The sequence below is a fragment of the Protopterus annectens genome, chromosome 11.part0 (assembly GCF_019279795.1).
Source record: "Protopterus annectens isolate FY-2018-M chromosome 11.part0, PAN1.0, whole genome shotgun sequence".
NCBI lineage: Eukaryota > Metazoa > Chordata > Ceratodontiformes > Protopteridae > Protopterus > Protopterus annectens.
Window position 1 is genome coordinate 1,436,783,119 of NC_056745.1, and position 21,551 is coordinate 1,436,804,669.

Here is a 21,551-nt window from a genome sequence, read left to right on the forward strand (position 1 = left end):
ATCATATTACTATTCACAAATGACATATTATTATTAACAAAATTCTAGATGGCTGGGCTGGAAGTATTTCCCTGGTGTCACATTTCACCCCTCCCCAAAATCTCAAGCTAGTTTTTCAAGTGACCCTTGAGAAACGTTGCTTGAGAGGGTTGAGCCTGCCTGTCTTGAGATTCCAGCTGGCTTTGCATTGTTTTCCCAGGAATGTGCTGCACTGTCCCATCATATACCTGCATCCCTAGGCTCCACCATAGTAATTTCGGATTTTCCTGGCAGGCTCCTTGTAGCTGTAGATCCCCTTCAGACTCCTCCTGTCTTGTACTGTAAAGTCTTAGCACAAGGGCCTCCCTGTCATGGTAAGGTTTCATCATGTTAACATGGTATAATTTGTGCCCCTGCCTCCTGCCTAGCAGTTCTACCATGTAGTTAACATCACTGACCTTTCTTACCACCTTGTAGGGTCCCTCCCAAGCTGCCTGCAGCTTGTTGTGTCTGACAGGAATGAGAACCATTACCTGCTGCCTTAGAGCATACTCTCTACCTTGAACATTCATGTAATACCAGATCTTTTTCTGCTGTTGGGCTTCTGCCAGGTTCTGCTAGGCCACACCCATGAGTTCCCTGAGCCTTGTCCTGAGGTTTAGGACATATGCCACAACAGACTCCTTGTGGGATTCACACTCACCCTCCCACCCATCTCAAATCAAATCTAGAGGTCCCCTCACCCTATGCCCATACAGCAACTCAAAGAGTGAAAAACCTGTGGATTCCTGGGGAACCTCTCTGTACGCAAACAACATAGGGGGTAAATATTTGTCCCAGTCCCACTTAAACTGTATGCAAATTCCTGTAGCATTGTCTTGAGTGTAGAGTTTAACCTCTCAACAAGTCCATTAGTCTGGGGATGGTAGGGGTGGTCTTTAGGTGTTTCACCACAAGTACTTCCACAGAGAAGCCAGTAGGTCTGACATGAAATTGGCACCTCTGTCAGTCAGTATTTCTTTTGGAAAACATGCCCTGCTAAAAATTTCTAACAAAGCATTTGCCACCTTTCTGCCTCAATGGAAGACAGAGCCACTGTCTCAGGGTATCTGGTAGTGTAATCTATTACCACTAGGATAAACGTTTTCCCTGTGGAACTTGGGGTACTCAGAGGTCCCACAATATCCATACCTACCCTCTGAAATAGCTCTTCAGTCACAGGCAAAAGCATCAAAGGATCTTTCATCTTGTATCCTGCATTGCTACCTTTTGGCACTGCTCAAAGGTCCTGCAGTATCCTGTTACATCTCTGGAAATCCCAGGCCAGTGGAAGTTCTGCATAATACATCCTTTGTACATTTTATGTTCATATAACCTGTAAAGGAAATATCATGGGCTCTGGCTAGAAGTGCCAGATGACAGGCTGTGGGAACTATCAACTGCTGTATTCTCTCACCCTCTAGCCCTCTCTCAGGGGTCCATTCTCTATACAGTAACCCTTTGTCCCAGTATACAGATTCCCTCTTCCCTTGAGAATCAGGTGCCTCACGAGCTACCTCCCTCAGGCTTTGTAATGTAGGGTCTGAGAGCTGAGGCTGTCTCAACTCTCTCTTTGTAACCCTTCCCAGCTCCCCTTCCACAGGAAGTCTGGTATCTTCTGACAGTGGTGCCTCACTGTCAGCCTGGGTACTACTTCTCACCTCTGCCCTTGCAGTCACTCTGTCCAAGGGAGCATCAGTACCCACAAGCAGCTATAGCTGACCTTCAGTCTCACTGCTACAGGGTAGCTCCCTTCATGACGTAACCACCTCACCAGTCTTGGCTGCAAGTATGCAGTCTGTCAGGGTCTCCCCCAGGCTATCAGACCCACATGCTTGTCTCCAAGCTTGACTGCATGTAACTGATGCTCACTCAGTGTTGCATTATCAAAGTCATTCTCTTTCAGGACATCTGCAGGCATATCCTCAAACTCATATACTTTCCAGCTTCCTTTTCCACCCTCCCAATGAAGGTGAGCCCTAGCCAAAGGTATTTGGAATAGGATCCCTCCTAGATCTCTAACTCAAGTAGACTGCCCACGCAAGTAATGCTCCTCTGTAACCATTGCAGGCTTCACAATGGTTAGGTCAGAGGCTGTGTCTCTCTCAGCCATGATCTCTTTCCCATTCACTAAGATAGGATATGACCTCTTGTGGTAGCTTGGTACCCTTGTTGTCTCGAGACAGCCTACTGTTGGCATTTTGTCATTCCCACTTACTGGCTCTCACACCTTTTGCTCACCACCTTACCTCCGTGGACATCTATATGCTACATTGCCCCACTGGTTGCATTTAAAACATTTAACCCTTGGTCCTGGATGAGTACCTGGACTAGTGCCTTCCCCCGTTACAGGTGGACTCTGTTTGGGCAGTCTGGGCTGCCCACCATGGGTTCCCTTAGACCCATGAGCAGCACTGGGTGTCCCTTTACTATACAGTGATGCCCTGATGCTAGGTATAAGTCTCCCTTCTTCCTCAAATCATCTGCAGTAGTGCATTGTCTATCAGCTAACCAGATTCTCATGTCCTCAGGCAAAGTGCTAAGGGTTTGTTCACTCACCAAAAGGTCTGCCAACCCCTCAAAAGTGGTAACCTGACATTCACTCACCCTCCTAAGAAAAGAAGTGCTTAGTTCAGCAACATATTCACACACACACTTTCATCTGCCTTGCATCTATGCTCACAAAACGTTTTCCTATAAGCTTCAGGTGTTAACTTAAAATATTTTAGCAAACAGTTCTTTACAAGATTATAATTTAAACAATTAGTATCAGAGAGTTTAGAAACTACAGTTACAGCTTTACCATGCAGTAAAAGGGGCGAGTCACGAACCATACCCAGAGCCCTTGGTCAACATTATACTGTTTACATACCCTCTCAAACATATGAATGAAACTATCAAAAGTATCCCCTTTTGTAAATTGTGGAAGAAATTTACTGACCTTTGTTGCTTCTTGGGTTTGGATTCTCCTTTCTCATTACCTCCATGACTCTGGTGAAGAATCAGCATCTCCTTTTCATGTTGCCTCTGCCTCTCATTTTCCTCAGCCTGCAGACATTACAGTTTCTCATTTTCCTCAGCCTGCAGATGTCTCAGTCTCTTTGCTGCTTCTATTTCTAAACAATTGGCCTCCAACTCAAGTCTCTTTAACTCCAGATGGATTTTTTAGTCCTCTGTGGAAAGGTTGAGCTGTCCATTTTCTGAGAGTTGTACATCTCCATGGCCAGTTTTATCATCCTCCTGGTTGCTATTTTGTGATGCAACTGTGACTAAAGCTGAAATCATGTATGGGCATAGGGTGAGGGGACCTCTAGATTTGATTTGAGATAAATGGGAGGGTGAGTGTGAATCCCACAAGGAGTCTGTTGTGGCTTATGTCCTAATCCTCAGGACAAGGCTCAGGGAACATACGGGTTTGGCCCAGGAGAACCTGGCAGAAGCCCATCAGCAGAAAAAAGCCTGGTATGACAGGATGATCAAGGTAGAGAGTATGCTCTAAGGCAGCAGGTAATGGTTATCATTTCTGTCAGACACAAGCTGCAGGCAGCTTGGGAGGGACCCTACAAGGTGGTAAGGAAGGTCAGTGATGTTAACTACATGGTAGAACTGCTAGACAGGAGGCAGAGGCACATATTGTACAATGTAAACATGATGAAACCTTACCATGATAGGGAGGCCCTTGTGCTATTTGGAGTAAAAGGCAGGAGGAGTCTGAGGGGGATCTATGGCTACAGTGATCCAGCCAGGAAAATCACAAATTACTATGGTGGAGCCTAGGGTTGCAGGCATATGATGGGACAGTGCATCATAGTACTGGGGTCAGCAATGCCAAGGCAGCTGGTATCTCAAGACATGGCATGGGATAAGGTATTCCCAGATAGGTTCAACCCTCTCAAGCAACGTTTCTCAAGGGTCACTTGAAAAACTAGCTTGAGTTTTCGAGGAGGGTAGAAATGTGACACCAGGGAATTACTGCCAGCCCAGCTATCTGGAATTTTGTAAATAATCATATGTTAATTTGTAAATAGTAACATAATTCATCTGCTTGTCTTACAAATGTAAGAGAACTATATGTTATGTACCGAACGTCAAGAATGTAACCACAGTATACCCTACTGAAAAGGAACAGAAATCTACATAAACCATAACTTGCAAAACTTCAAGAAAATAAGTTGGAATCAAACTGTTTTATGATTGTGTTTCAGTGCAGCAAGCAGACACAATGTCCGGAGCTAGAATTTTTTCTATTGTCGTGAAAGTAATTTTAATTACTAGGTTTAAAATATAAAGTGCTTTATTGTTTCCTAGCAGCTGCACATCTGAGAGATACGCACTTCTCACACAGAGATGATAAAACTCTGTTGGTATCTGTTAGCCTATAATCTGAAGGCAGGTGATAGAGTAATGTAATCCAGGCTAACTCAGCAGTAATATATGATATTAATTAAAAAACTCTCTCAGAGAAAGAGTGGGCATTTTGTATCTTGTCTTGGAACTAGAAACATCCATTCATCATCATCTGCATTTGCCTTGCTCTGTAAGTAAGTTATTTAGGGCATAGTATGTTTTAGATATAGATAGGAATATAGTAAAGATTAGTTTAGGTGTTTTTTGTATTTACTTGAGACTGTCCTGCAATGTTGTTTTAACGTATTTCCAGTGATTCTGAACTCTGTAGTTACTGTGTTGTTTGAGCATTGTCTTGTTCTTTTAATATTTATTATTAAATATATTTAAACCTCTTAATTGTGGCTGGTTTGTTTAGAGATATTTATGCTCTTAAAGTACTTGCATATGTATTTGGTGACACTGTACAGGCCACTCCTCAATAGCCTTGAAAGTCTTGGTCACACTTACAATTTGGATAATAGTAACATTACACAGTAAGATTGGTCACGCTTTGTAAGGTCATTTATAGTAGCTGATAAGCAGTGGCTGGTGGCAGCTGGTACTACCTTTTAGTCAGGGCAGAAGGTGGCATAGCTAATAAACCTGTACCAGCCTTTCCCATGTGTGTGTTTGTGTTTGCGTATAAATCAAATCTCAATGTGTGTCTGTCAGCTACTTGGGCAGGGTCAGGAAGCACTGGTTTGGCAGAGAGAGTGCTGGAGGTTTTGGCTTGGCCACTCAGATGAGATCACAACCCTACAGCTGTGCCAGTGGGGAATCTTATTGGGGATCTGGAGAAAGAGGGTGAAACCAGCCCCAGACTGACTGTGATCTCTGTGCGCTCTTAAAGAAAATTGTACTTTATTGTGTGTGTACTTGTAATCCTCCCAATGTGCATGCCCCTCACTGGTGCTAGTGGTGAAGATTGAGGATCCTTGATTACTGGGCCAGTGCAGGGGTGTCACACTAGCTTTTGAGTTTTAAAAGGCATTTTGGAGTAAATGCCTCATTTATACTAGGGGGCTTATCTTTTCTTAACTGTCACTGCCAAAGTGTTTCTATTTGTTCAACTACACTCATGTGATTACCCCCTCTAAGATCCTTATGTCCCTGTTCCAGAATGGAAAATAAAAACATTCTACTCTGTTTACACATGACAGTATGTTTAAATAGGACATTATTCTGGCCCTTAACATTAATAGAATATAAATGTTCCTTAAAAACTGTCATGCTTACCAGGAGCAGGACCACGGCCTTGGCCATTACCTGGTGGACCTGTGAAAAGTTGAAGGTGAGGTAATGTTAGTACCAATGCATGTTGCAGCACAACAAATAATACATCCATATATCATATATTTACAGTACCTACTGTGTCACTTGTATTATATGTATGAGAGTACAACTGAGTTAAACACCCCCAAAGAACTAAGAGTTGACACCCACATAAAAGTATGTACAGCCTGACACACTGACTGCTGCAGTATTACAATGCTGATCATAGTAAGCCTACCTTCACGTTCTTCTGCTTTGGACAGTGTGGCACCCACCTCCATAATGTATGGTGTGATGGATGCCTGAGAACTGTTGAGTGTGTCTAGATTCACCAGGAATTCCTCAGTGACTATGAGTGGTTATTCTGTGTAGGCCCTCCACCAGTGATGGCACAATCCCTGGACATGTATGTTGCCCTTCATCATGCAGCATTCATAATGTCCACTGCACATTATTGAACCTGCTCATATGTCCTGCCCTGATGGCCCATGCCATTCACATCACGGACAAGGTCTGCCCACATTGCAGCTTGCTGTTTCCTGCTTTGCCTCCCCTGGACAGTACAATGTGATGATGTTGCTTTAGTCCTTCCAGTATAATTTTATTTTCCACATCAGACAAGGGTGAATGGCATCTATGATAACATGACTGCCATTATCCATACTCCACAGTATTCAAACATACTAAGTGTGTGGGTACAAATGAGATAGCAGCAATAGTCAAGTATTCTCGTATGTGCCATGACAGATACTGCTGTGTGATCATAGACCCAACACTCAGGTCTACTGTGATGTATCCCCTACAGGCAACACCCCGATAATACATCATAGGAATGCTGCCACACAATTAGCAGTGTGCTATTACAACCACTAAAAAGGGACAGTCCAATAAGACCAGTGTGCCACAATGACAACAGACAATGCATGCTTGATGTATAGTACATCATGTGTAGGTCTAAGACAGCAGAAGATCAATTACATGTCATTATCTCAGGTCTATGACAGGCTTAATGCTATATTCTCTATTACCCATATGTCTATTCACCCATCTGCATCCTGTTACACACAAAATCAGTTACATACCTGATGGAGTTTAGTACTCCTCTTTTGATATGTGGTGATAGCAAAGTTTTTACAAAGATGTACTCTGTGTGAGGAAAGTCTCATACTAACTCGTTCCCCAAAGCCAGCTGCTTGCCTTTTAAATGTGCTTCTCATCAGCAGGTGATTGCCTCTAAACCAATCTGTGGGTCTGAAATGCTAATTGCAGCTAACACAGCAGATTTGCACTATCATCAGCCAATGACATGCAACCACTATACAATATATAAGGCCTTCATGTAGATTAGGGCCCCTCTCTGATATGTTGTGCCGGACATTACTGGGATGAAGAGACTACATCATTGCAGAGGGTAGGTCTGTAGCAGAAACCTTACCATAGAGATGTGTGTTCTGCAGGCTACAACTTCTGCTGCTGGTAATAGGCATAGACAGAGAGTGTGAACACTTGGGAGGACAACAACCTGTAGGAGTAACTGTGGGAACTGTGTCAGCATTTTTGCATAGGCAGAGCCAGAGTGAAGCTATGCATTCCACTCCAAATAAGGCATGCGTTTAAGGCAATTATGTTAGGCAACGGTATCACTAACAGAGTACTAGGCAACATATTTGGTTTAGCATGTCCTTGGGTAAGATGGGGTGTAAATATAAGAATATGTCCACCATCTGGGCAACTGCCAGGCCATGTGTTATAGCCTGGTAGTAATTTGCAGAGTTTATTAGGGCAGGCCTTGTTACAAGCAAGGGCTTCCAATGTTTGTGTTAGCTGTGCAGCTGTGATAATCTGCACAGTAACTTTGGAAGGATTATGTGGTGCACTCTGATATTAGTGGCCTTTATTTGCAGTACCTGCTTTGACATTATGTGTGAATGCATATCAATGCATGATGTGACACTTCATGCACATATAGTTTTGCTATAGGGATATGTGAAGCATGTTTCTACCTGCAGGCATGTACCCTCTATCAGTGAAAAGCAGTCATGTCATTTGAAATGCATTGTGTGGATAAAGAGTGCATGACTCATCATTAATTGCTGCCTTCACAATACTGTAAATTCACTTCTACACACCACTGGATTTGAACCTAGGACTGTGTGTGGCAAAATGTACCATTTGCAAGGTAATTATCAGACTGAGCTACTGAATCACTGCTGCAACAGGAGTATTTGCAAAATATATGTGCACACATATAGGCTGTGACATGCATTTTCTACATCCATTAATATGTGCATAGCTTTATGTGGCTGTATGTGTGCACCAGGGTCCCAGTTGAACATGCATTTTGCCATTAATGCATTAGAAGGTGTTTTCCTACATATCGCTGCTGAGCACGTTTACCTGCTATCACAGGCCTCACTTACTTCCATTATTATGTATTTGGTTAGTTAGTGGTGTCCTATTGCATCAGAGTCCAAGGTACACTCCCATTTTAATCGTTTTAATTTAATTATATTTTAATCAAGTTTGCATGAAGCTCCATGGCATGTAGCTCCACTGAAACATGCTTAATGACTATAATGGGCAATTACTATGTTTCCTTTAATCCAGCTGTTTCAAGTAAGAGCTGTGTTGGCATGGCAGGTTAATGCAGTGGTCTGCAGGAGCAATGGTCTTTGGTTCAACATATGGGACAGGTGTTTGTCTTGTAAGTGTGTATTACAAGTTTAAAGACACATATAGTCAATATAGCTCTATTTAGCTGAGTTTAGTGAATCTTTGTGATGCATCGTGTCACGCAACAATGCTCTAAAAAATATAAAAAAAAAGAAAAATGAGGAGATAGGTAAGTGGTGAAATGGGGTGCAAGTGGGGGGAAAAGCATAGTGAAAGCCAGGTAGGAATGTGCAGTAGGGATGTAGGAAAGAACCATAGCTATCCATTTCTTGTACAGCAAAAACTATGCACTTTGACAGAATTTGTACATGACTTTGAACTCTCAACCCCAGAGAGAAGGGTGAGGACAACATAACTGCTTTGTCAAGGCATTTGGACCAAATTACATGTGTCCAGTGGACATGTGTGCGAAATGGAGAACTATGTTTGGGACGATATTTATTTTTCTGGGACAGGTGCCCATTTTTTTAAGGTGAGAGTGGAATGTTGGGGAATGTTCATAGGTACGTGTTGCAAAGGTAAGCTGGGTAGGTGAGGATGCATTTGCAGACAGACAAGACAGACAAGACAGCAGATATAAATGGTGTGTGACACATAAGGTGGGGGAACACCTTGGATAGGGAGGGTGTTGTGGAATCCAAGTCCCATGTGGCTCCAGACAGCAGCAGCATGACTCACATCCCCATCCATGGGACTGTTGGCACTACTCCATCACTGCCCCGAGGGTGGCAGTGCTGCAGGCTGGGCACCGGGGTGAGGCTGCCCCACCAGATTGGCCAGCATGCCTTCAATCCAGCACAAGCAGTGGTCAAACCCATGGTAGACTATCCTGCACACCAAGAGTGGCAGCTCATCCCAGGTGACAACACCCCCTCCACCACCGCTCCTAGAGGGGGGGCTGGGCCCCATTTCGTGCTGTGGTACTACCCAACACTGCAGGTACTGCAGGGGCAGTAGCGGGGCCACCACAGGTCTGGGTCTCAGATGTGCTGGGGCCCAGTGCCAGCATAAGTTAAGGTAACCAAACCATTGATAACATTAACAGAATGGAAAAAAAAGAAAACAAGTTCCAGGTTGGTAGGTCAATAACAGTCCCAGTAAGTATTCCAAAAATATTAACCAAGGGCAATGAGCTGAAATAATTGTATTTATTCTCACAAATAAAATGTGTGACACAAGTACAATGTACCTGTGTCGCTCATTTTATTTGTGAGAATAAAGGCAATTATTTCAGTTCACTGCCATTGGTTAATATTTTTGGAATATTAACAGAATGGAACATCATTTTAATTAATCCAAATAAATATTAAGGTATAGTATGTGTAACACCACAGTAGATAACATAACAGTCAGTATGGTAACAACATGCCAGTAAGAAGTAAACCATAATGGCAACAAAATAGTTTAACAAAGTATGTTAACAGTGACTAATAATAACACATAACAACATTACATCGCATTTTGCAAAACTATATTTAGTTTAACAGCTTATGTTAATATTAAATCAGAATAATAAATAAAACAATAAAGAAATAAATATAAGCGGTGTGGAGAAAAAAATCCATTACTGACAATGCAGACTATATCCCTGAGAACACTGATACTAAATACTCTACAGGTGTGTACTGTCAGGTCTAAGTACAGTGACTACAATTCTCCTATAGCTGATGTAGCATGTACATACCTCTCAAGCTGTTAGCATGGGTAAGTATGGGTCAAGCAATAACAAATGTAGGTACACTACTACACAGAACACTTTTTCATAATGTGGATTTCTATAACTATGAAGGTGCTCTGTAAACAGATTTGGTAATATATTGCATTCCAGGTAATCAGTTTTCTGGTAATCCTGTGACAGATGGATTAGGCAGTTTTATTTACATTATGTGAAATTGTGACATTTGAGAAGCATGCTTGTGTACAGTATATAATCTAGACATCTGTCATGCCTTAGTTGGCAGGCATGGGAATAGAACCCCACCGGGCGCAATAATATCCTAGACCTGTCATTACTAACATGAGTCACTAGTGTTCCACACCTGAAGTCAACTCCTTGTTGGTCAGATCTGACCATAAGCTAATCACCATAGATATCCACATCCCGCCCCCACCCCTATCAAGGAAGACACTGTAAAAAATTTCACCAAAGCCAATTTCATGCTTCTTAAGACAGAAGTGGCAAAATTCACTACATCCATGCAGATGGACGATACAGTTACGAATGCCGAATCTTATACAAATGCACTCTATATGCACTTACACGACTGCATGGATTGTGGTATCCCTGGCAGAACCAAGACACTATCCTCCAAAACAAGGAAGCCAATCTGGTGTTCCCCTGCTATAAACAAACTTTAAAAAAGAAGGAAGAAAGTGCTGCAAAAGAGAGTAAAATACCATGAGTGGAGGAGCTCCCAAGTCAGCCTCAGTAAGAAGCTGAGATCCCTCATAGAATCCTCCAAATCCAGCTATGAAAACAAGATTGCCACTGACTCTAAAGACAACCACAAAGTATTCTATAGCTATGTCAAGAATCTCAGTGGCAACACCCAGATCTGCTCTGAGTTACAGCACAATGGCATGAAAATTACAGAACCAACTGATATCACCAACATCCTGGCTGTTAGGTTCAGTGCCAACTTTACCCTCCCTCACCCCCTAAAGGGCCCATATCCATATCAAAAGAATGCAGTGCCCCTGCAATCACAACTGAGCAGGTAAAAATTGTGGTCTCCAAAGCAAAGGACACAGCATCCATGGGGCCGGACAACATCCCAGGCTACATTTTACATGAACTACAGAATGAACTACCTAAGCACCCCCAGCTAAGCACCATGTTCAATCACAGCCTCACGGCAGGCTTTGTACCCACTGAATAGTGCACAACAATAGTTATACCACTCCACATAGGGGCAGCCACCATGGACCCTGGGAACTATTGCCCTATTAGCCTTACAAGCCTGGTTTGCAAAACCATGGAATGTATCATCATGGAACTCATAAACAAAGACATTGCTAACCTCCAAACTCTGGACTCTACCCAGTTCAGTTTTGTGAAGGGCAGATCATGCCTCCTGAACCTGATTGACTTCTTTGAAACAGTCACAAAAGCCGCACACGAGGGTAAGGCAGTTCACACAACCAATCTTGACCTCGCCAAGGCTTTCTACATCATCCCCCATTCTGGTATCATAGATAAACTCACCAAACTGGGTATACATCCATATGTCAAAAGATGGGCTGCCAACTGGCTCACTGACAGAACCTACACTGTAAAAGTTGCAGACTCCAAATCTTACTTCAAACCTGTGACAAGTGGAGTACAACAGGGTTCAGTCTTGGGTCCTCTCCTATTTGGTATCTACTTCTCTGAAGTACAGGATAACACAGAGGGCCTCTGGCTGATGAAGTTCGCAGATGACTGCAAATTAGGTGCCATAGTCAAGTCCCCGCATGAAGTGGACTTCCTACAGAAGAGCCTCACTGAGACTAATGCCTCATGTCAAAGCCACGGCCTCAAGCTCAATGCAAAAAGTGCATTGTCATACCCTTTGGTAAAAACTCAGTACCAATGAACTACCACATAGGCGGCAGTCCACTTAACACCGAAGGTGTGATAAGAGACCTTGGGACTCAGATGGACAGTAGTTTCTCCTTTGATAATCACATCACCACAGTAGTCATGAAATTCTTCTACGTGGCACTCCTCATCACAAAAGGGTTCTCATCCAGGAAAAAAGAGGTCATTGTTCCGCCTATACTCAGCTCTCATTAGACCCATTATTGAGTGCAACACTCCTTTTGGAATGTATCTCACAAGACATCTGCAACAACTGGAAAGGCCACAAAAATACCTCACAAAGAGGATTACAGGACTCAAACAGATGCCCTATGCTGACTGTCTCAAAAAACTCCAGCTTACTCTGTAGCATATAACCTACTCTGAGGTGGTCTCTGCCTAACATACAAAGCTATATCAGACCCAGAGCTGTTGGACATGCTACACCTAAAGAAAATCCAATCCCTACAAGCTAACTGCTCCAGGGACCTAAACCTTGCCACCACAATAAACAGGACATGCTGGAGGGCTAGATTCCTGTCCCAGGGACTTCCCATACTCTGGAACAAGCTACCTATCTATGTCAAGCAGAGTCCTTCATTAGCATTCTTCAAGAAAAATCTTGATGAGTGGATAGAAAATAGGAAATTCACCCCAGGGATCACTTATGTGGCTCTGCTCGACAGGGGCACAGGAAAATAATCTTCTTGGGTGGTAAAGCCAGGGAACCTTGTTGGCTAGGCTTATATAGGCCCTTGGGATGATAGCCTAGTACCTACCTATGAACCTATCAACCTAAGCCGTGACTGCAGGGGGCATCTGCAAAAAAATATAACTTCATTGATGTTGCTGATAACTGTCTGTGAAATGTTATCACAATCATATCTGCTCATAACATGAGCTACCTCAGCCATATACCATATACTATTTACTCCTGGAGTGGGAGAAAAAGAGAGCATTATATGGTGGAATTTGTTTTTCATTCTAGAACTATTACAGTGCTATACTTGACTGCAGTGACAGTAGGACACACATGCATGGCATATGGCCATACTGTATTTATTGAAACAAATCTCTTTGAGAATCAACTATGCTGCTTAACACTTTATTGGTATTGCTAAGTGTCTATGAAATGTAACCACAATCATATCTGTTCATTACACGGACTTCCTCACCCATATACTTTTGTTCTGGGAGTGGGAGAAAAGGACAGCATTATGTGACTGAATTAATTTTGCATTCCAGCACTCTTACAGCGGTATACTTGATTATAGTGAAAGTAGAAAATGCAAGCATGGAATGTGGCCATAATGCATTTATTAAAACAGATATCTGTAGGAATTAACAGTGTTACTTAACACTTTGTCGGTAGTGCTGATGTCTGTGAAGGTCACTCAATATCTGCCCATAGACTGGGCTACCTCAGCCATATACCTTTACTATCTGAAGTAGGAGGAACAGAGAACATTATGTGGCCAATATTGGCCTGGAGACAGCCTTGGACCATACTATGAGTTAAACAATACAGTTTGCAGGACATTAGATTTACCAGCTACAGCTATTACAGTGTTACACTTGACTGCAGCAACCTTACCATAGACAAGTAATGCATACAGCTCTATTACAATGGTTATACCAACACAATCCTGCTGTACACCATTTTGCTTACTGTTAATCTTTATTGTTTATTGTTTATTTCAATATAGCTGTTATTGTCCATTTATTGCACTACAGTTCTACTTGCCTATTTATTGCACTACAGTTTTTATGCTGTATACTTTATTGCAGTAAATGTTTTACTCTTTCTTGCTTATAGCTCTACAGTTAGCATATTAAATCCGTACATACCACACTTATGGTGCAACATGGCCAGGTACCCAGCATTGGGCTCGACATTGCAAGCCCTCTCAGCTGCAGCTGTTGGGAGAGAAGCACACCATTATGCATACCAATTTTGCAGACATTCAGCTTGCATATTGGTAAAACAGAGGAAACCATACTTGCATATTTGTGGGGCATTCCCAGCTCTAGCATCTTGGACCCAGGTGTCCAAGATTCCCCTCTTTCTCCTCTTCATAATGGTGATGACACTCCTCACCTGTGCAGGGGATATCATTAACACTGGTGAGTTGCCTGGCCAACTAGTCCCAGGCCACCGTGCAGCAGCCTGTGTTCATGAGTTTTTACCAGGAGCCCAACAAAGACCCTGGATTATTGAACACCCCATGTCTGCACCTGAAAGACACACTGTTACCAGCACTACCTGCCATATCCACAGTCAATTAGACTCCAAGGAATGATGCAGAATTCCTGCCTATTATGCTTAATATAGGCTGTTTTCCCACCCTTACAAGTCATTGAGCAGCATTCAAAAATGTGCTGCATTGCTTAGCATCACGCAAACCAGCTAAGCACAGCTAAGCAGTGTGAAAACTCACACAACTGGGGGTTTAGCTGAGCTTAGCATCGTGCAAACAAAAATAGCTGTTAGCATGTTTAAGCAGTGCTCAACCCAGGGCACACTGCCATATTTCACAAATTTGCTTTTAAAATTAAACATATATAATAAATTAAATTATAGACATCTTATCATTGCTATGGACTCAAGCCCAGGATCTACAAAACATTAGGCTGTATTTCTACCAATTTAGCTACTTGGATTTTATGAAAACTATTATACCTTCACATATACTACTGGGCTACCTGTCAGCATTGGTAAGCACTGCTGTGCACTCCGCAAGCATCCTTAAATAAATCCAGATATAAATAATTAATTACATCCAGTTTCTATTTTTAGATGTCTAGCAACTGTCAGCTATGTATGTATTAGTGCCGCTCAGTGCCACGCTGTGCAACACCAATTAAAAAAAACAGAAAAAAAAAAATTTTAAAATTAGAAACATATGTAATTATGATAATTAATGACATCTGGTTTCTATTTTTAGATGTCTTGCAGGTGTCAGCTGTCTATATGTAAGCACAGTTTGGCATTGCTGTGCTTCACACCACGCCATGCAAACATGCAAAAAAACTGAAAAAAAAAATTAAAATAAAATATTACACATTTGACCCAATTCACAGCATTTCAACAGTAGCAGGGAGCAGTACAGACCATCCACACCCATGGATAGCCTCTACACTTCTCCATACACTGATTCAATAACTCTGTTCCTATGCTGTCCCTCGGCAGTGGTCCATCATTTATATGCATGGTACGCTGTGGAGGGGGAACCATGGCCGTCTACAAGATTACATTCCATGTACGCTCTACATGGAGCCTACATGGATTTTATTAAATCCTGGGGTTAATGAGTCACTGAATTTGTTGAATCAGGAATGACTTTTCCACTGCACAAACTGTCTGAAGCTATGTTAGGCCATATACACTATATCAAAATGTATAAAAATTTTAAGTCAAGGAAAATTTTTTGCATGGTAATAGATCTTCTTGTACCCCCAACATGGGGGCTTTGCCTGCCACACCATTGCTTTCTACATATACAAACTCCAGGATTGTACAAATCTGAGTAAGTGCAAAACTTGGCATACACAAAATTTGCCTTTTCCTTCTACTGAAACTCACCTCTGCTTCACTTTGTAAATCAAGACATCCATCATATATTTGCTAAATGCATAAATGATAAAAGAGGAATGTGATATGTGGGAGGTTTACTAGTTAAAAAACAATTAATCATAGACTGAGGAAAAATAAAATATTATAAATTATGTAACCATGATGAATGAACTTGTTTTCCTTACAAAAATAAAAGCCATTCAGCTGGGCAGAAAGGTCTAGAATTGTTTAAGAATTGGACGGTGAGATTTATACTATACCTTTAAAGTGTAATTGTACTGATTGTATCCTGCAATTACCTATGCTGTCCTGACAATGGAAGATAAAGAAATATTATGTTCAATGTGCTGCTCCAGTAATAAAACTGTAATATTTAGGACTGTGATTTCATAAACATGCTCCACTGGTAGATGGTGTTACATTATAAAATACTGCCAAGATGTCTTGCAGTTGTTTCGGCACTTCCTCAAACAGATCTGACATTGCTATGTTTTAAGACATTTGGAAATGCACAGGAAATGCCATCAAAACCCTTAACTCATTCACACCCAGAAGCTATAGAATTCCATACTACTAGCAGTTTGGACACCTTCATAGATTTCTGAGTATTTTCAGAAAAGTTGAATTAAAGGATATTAGCTAAACAAACATAAATATCCTGCAAATACTCTGTTATTTAAATGACGCAAACATAAATATGTTCAGCAAAAAGGACTTCTTTACAACTACAGAAGTTTATGCTTTCTTAGTGTTTACATTGCAATGCAAATACAGTTTAATGCAGAAAGTCAAAATGATATCTTCCAGCAAATTTTCATAAAGAATGTTCCATTACAGGAAATGGTACCACCTAGACCAGAGATGGATCCAGCACAAGATTTCCTAGTTGCAAACCTAAAGCTGGGACTGAGGGGTAAAATCATTTCTGTCAGTCACTATCAAGCTAATTTCAAATTTCATTTGTCTCTGCTGGATGAGATACTGATGCACAATCATACCACTATGTTTCATTATTGATTAATGGCAACTGAATTTAAAAAAGTGTATTCCCTATAGGAGTGTTAAACAAATAACTCATCATATTGCTAATAAACTATGCCATTCTGTCCTGCTGTATCTGTTTGTTCTTCCATTACCTGTGTGAACATGTACTACACATCAAGTTTGACCTGCATGGTTTCCATATATGGACAGTTGCATATTATTTCCTTCTTGTTTTTTTTTTTTTTTTTTTTTTTGGCTAATTAAAAACGTCATGCTTTTTACAGTGATGTTCTTCCTTTGTTCTTTTTAGTTAATGTAGTTTTTCCCTGGCACAATTCCATCCTCCTACTATGAGCCGTGTGGCCATCACTGTTAACTACGTTGTTCCTGGACAGAACACAAGGAATTCTGATGCACTCAACCACAGAGCAGTCATGTTAGTGGACAATGACTTGGTGTAAACCAACCTACTGCTGTCAGTCAAAAGCATTACATTTAGGAGAGCTAGAGCTGTTTGTCCCACAGAGTAAATGTCACAGTCATCAATCATCTTACAGGTTAAAATGTATAGGATATAGTCTGGTGAAAAGATGATGGACTAAACTTCAGTTTTGAGAAAAGACATGCTAAGGGAGAAGGAGATTTTTAATGGAAATAATGGCAGGTCATTGTCACATCATCAGGTATCATATAGAAAAGAGGTAGTAGCAGACTTAGTTTGATAGCACTGAACACAAGATTATTTATCATTAGCCATTGTTTTACTCTAAGCATAGCATTATGGGGACATGAATGTAGTCCAGGTTGGGTGATAATGATAATAATATAGTGCAGTGATACAAAGGTTTGCATTTTCACCTCACAGCAAGAAGTTCTCCGGTTCGATTCTCAGCTGGGGTTTCTTTCTGTGCAGAGTCTGTATGTCCTCCATGCATTCATGTGCATTTCCTTTGGGTGCTCTGGCTTCCTCTCATGTTACAAAGATGTGTCTGGAGCATGTTACAAAGTCTGCATATCCTCCCTGCATTTATGTTAGTTTCTTCCTGGCGCTCCAGTTTCCTCCCATGTTACAAAGACATGTAGCTGGAACATTTGTCCCTGGCTCTCCACTGAAAATTGACTTGTTCCAAGTCAGACTTTCCTGGTAAATAAATGTTAAATAAATAAATGTGGCTACTTAAATTCTGAGTGAGAAAACTGAGAAAGCAGTATTTCCACATACTGTTTAGGTATTTAGGAAAAAAAAAGCAAAAAATCAGTCAACATTAGGATCCATGAGCTACTCCTTAGGCTACAAGGTAAGTGATGATATCTGAGCCACCACCTGGTCTTTGAACCAGGGTAAGACAGAAGTGCAAATGTTAAGTGAGGATATGTAAGAAAGAAAATGGATGGTCAAGAGAGTAAAAAGTTTTATAGATGCCAAGAACAATCTCGCTTCTGTCTCTTATTTAACCATGCCATTGATAGTATTTGCATAGACGTTTACTATGGCCGTATTGACTCAAGGGTTATTTGTAAAATCATAAAAGTAAACAACAAGGCATATTGTTTCAAGAGGTTTGCAAGGTGTTCATACATAAACAGTCTTTGAATAATGAATTTGGAATGGGTATAAATCAAAATTTCTGCACAACAATTTTGCTGCCATTGCTGTTTTTGTGTGATTGCTTTACCACTCATGAGTGACAGAAAGTTTTGGTTCGAAGGAAGAGACATTCTCAATAATGCTGCTGTGTCACCATCTGCTGAAGCTGAGCAAAGTCAATGGGCCAAATTCAGGAAGCCTCCGTGTAAGAGTTATAACTCTTACACGGAGGCTGCAGTGAAACTGTGTGATGTCAGCATGTCATGCATATGCATGAGGTGCATGAGGCATGCTGAATCACACTAGTAACTCTTACACGGTCCGTGTAAGAGAGTAGGGGGCGTCTCAGTAGGCTAAGCCCTGCAAGCGGACACGCTCGAAGACTAGAATGGCTGAAAGTAAACAGCCACAAGAGAGGCCATGGAAATGTGCATAAACACACTACACAACACATGCCCCGATAGACCATCACTGTATAAAGTGAAGAGATGTAATAAAATTAAATTAAAACCTTTTTTTTTTTTAAACCCGTAAATGTTTACTACTGTGTGCTGCAGCGCTGGTGTGCTACTAGCGCAATCACAGTTAGCAATCAGTGGAAAAGGATATAAGAACTAAATATGCAAAGTAAGCCAAAAAGTAATAGCTTAGCAGTGGAGTTGCCGCCTAAGAGTAGGCAGGCAGGGTTCGGCCCCCACAACAACCTTTTTTTTTTTGTAAATAATCACTAAAAAGCCCCTGACAGTATTGTACAAATGTAAATGTATTCCCTTTTGTAAAATGGAATGAAATGGAGCATATATTCTGAAGTAACACAATAACAAAATAGTCAGAAATGTACTGATAGCTAAGCTGCTGTGAGACAGAGTGCCCATAGTTGAGTAGTATTTAAAAGCTGCAAACCGTGCCCGTTGCTAGGCATCGGTTTAACAGACTGAAACTGTTTGCAACTAGCTGTGCTTAGCTGAACATGTGTGTCACTAGCCAATTAAGGTTTATCCCAGCGACACCGCTTGGCGCTCCCACAAGCTAACTGCCAGTGCGATGCGTTAGCTCCACGCAAACGAAGCAGACCTGGTTTTAAATGCTTAAAAGTGCTTTTGGCATGTTTGATTGACTGGTCTCAACTCATTTCTGTCAGGAAAATCAAAAATCAGTTGCCAGATTCGAACCCAGGATACCATGCACTAGAGTCAAGGTACTAAACCACTAAGCCATGACAGCAATACCTAGAAATGCAGAAATAGCATATATATGGGATAAAATCCAGAATGGAGCATGATAAAGCATTTTCAGTGAAGTAGATACAATTCCAAAACGGCCAATCAGAGAAATGTGGGAAAATCGGCATATATAAGCCCCATAGGCGGGAATACACAGCAGAAACGATTGTAGATAAGAGCTGCAGTCAGAATGAGTGGAGTAGGTGAGGGACGTTGCATTCGAGCACAGCGTTGGGGCATTGAGGAGTCCAGATACATGGTCTGGCTCCTTGTCCATCATCACGAGGCCCAACTCATGCAGGGCCAGGTCTCATGGGGAGCATATAGGGCAGAGGCATGGGACCAGTTGGCTCGTGATCTGACCAGTGCTACTGGCATTCCACGCACTGGTGAGCAGGTCCGTCACCACCATGTGGACTTGAAGCGACGCAAGCAAGACCAGTTGTCCGAATGGATCCAGGAGGCCCAGGATATGCCCAACGCCCCACTACTGAGTAAGTTACATTTTACTTATGTATGTAAGAATTTCAACTAGCTGATACCATGGAGATGTGTAGTCCAATATTACTTCTTTCGTATTACAGCTGCAGGTGTCCGCTCTATGAATCGCGAGATGCATGCCCGTAGGCTGGTGCGGATGCGCCACCGTGCAGGTTAGTAACCCCACCCAGTACTTGTAAATAAATATTAGACTGTAGCATGTATCAGAACACTGCAGTGTATTGATTAAAAGTAATATAATGTGCAAGCAAGATTTGAAAGTTTGCAGGTATGGCTGCAACAAGTTCATCAGTATGCAAGTGTAACTGGAAATATAATTGATAGAATTAAACAGTGCTGTAATACAGATGTCCCACCATTAATTAAATATAGTGTAACCTGCAGTAGTCTCAAGAGTACAGCTTCAGAATCTGAGGTAGTCACATGTGAGATATATCCCCTGTTGAAATGCTGAATCATGACAGAAGTGAGGCTGTTGGAAAGTGTTTGAATCACCACTAGTCTAACATGTGAAAGCCTAGAAGTAGCAACCTGAACTGTGAATTTGCAGGATGTATGAGACTGACAGAAAGGGTCATGTATGAATAAATAAAGTAGTAATAACCCCAGAATATATTAGCCCCAGTGTGTTTCTACAGAACTAAATGCATGTGGGAAGTACAACTTAATATACCAAACTGATTTCAGTGTGTCAGAATCTGGAATGTCTAGCCAAATGCTGTATATGGTGATCACAGTAAACAATTTGCAGATAGAATGAATGATTATCTGACAGACTAAACAGCCATAGTTGTCCCCTGTCCTGTCATCAAAGTGTAGCAGGATGATGTATCTGATCAAATTCAAAATAAGTAGGATAGTGATGTATTTGTAACAGGTGTAGCTTGACAGTCAAATAAAATTTATTTTGAAACATCAGCCTCAACTTAATTGTGTACCTATTATAAATGTAAATCAATGTGTAACATATGAATGTGTCATCACTTTCTATCTCCGCCCAACCCTATAATTCCATATAACAACACCCACTAAATAATGGTATGTGAACATTTCATTAATCATGGACATTTGTCCGTTAAAAATATATGCATGTCTGTTCGTGCATGTGCCCTGTTCATACCTGCAAATCTGATGGCCTGTTGCCATTAATCAACCCTGCATGTTGTTTGACTGTGTATTTCTGTTCAAATAATGCATGTGATATTGATATGCCCTTGTTCAATGGTGTTAACATCTGGGTGTTTGTTTGATGGGAATACCAATGCATGCTGTTACAACTAATCTGAATGGAATACAATACCACTAACCCAAACTAACATAACTACTCACAAACCTAGAACGCTTGGGAAGGCAGGTCCCAGCGACCCACCTCTCCCACCTCAGCTGGTGACTGCACCTGGCACTAGTGCCCAGGCGGACCCTCCGTGGCCCTGTGCCACCTTCGGGTGGAAGCGCTGCAGGGGATGGGGCCCGCCCCTCTGCAAGTGTGGCCGGAGGGGTTCGGCCCACTCACCCTCCGCGGTGTCCGGTCCGTGGTGTGAAGGGAGATCCAAGACACTGTTCTTGGGCCCCACGCCAGCTCGAGGCTCGTGGCACAGCTAACGGCCCCGCCATTGCCCGCCACACAGCCCCAGCACAGCGCCGTCCTGGGCTGTGAAGGAACAGTGGCAACTGCCTATGGGTGGGGATATCAGTTCCACTGTTGCCATCTGTGGGCTCATGCATCTTGGAAATCCCAACCTCCGTCCCGTCACAATTGTGTAACCCCCA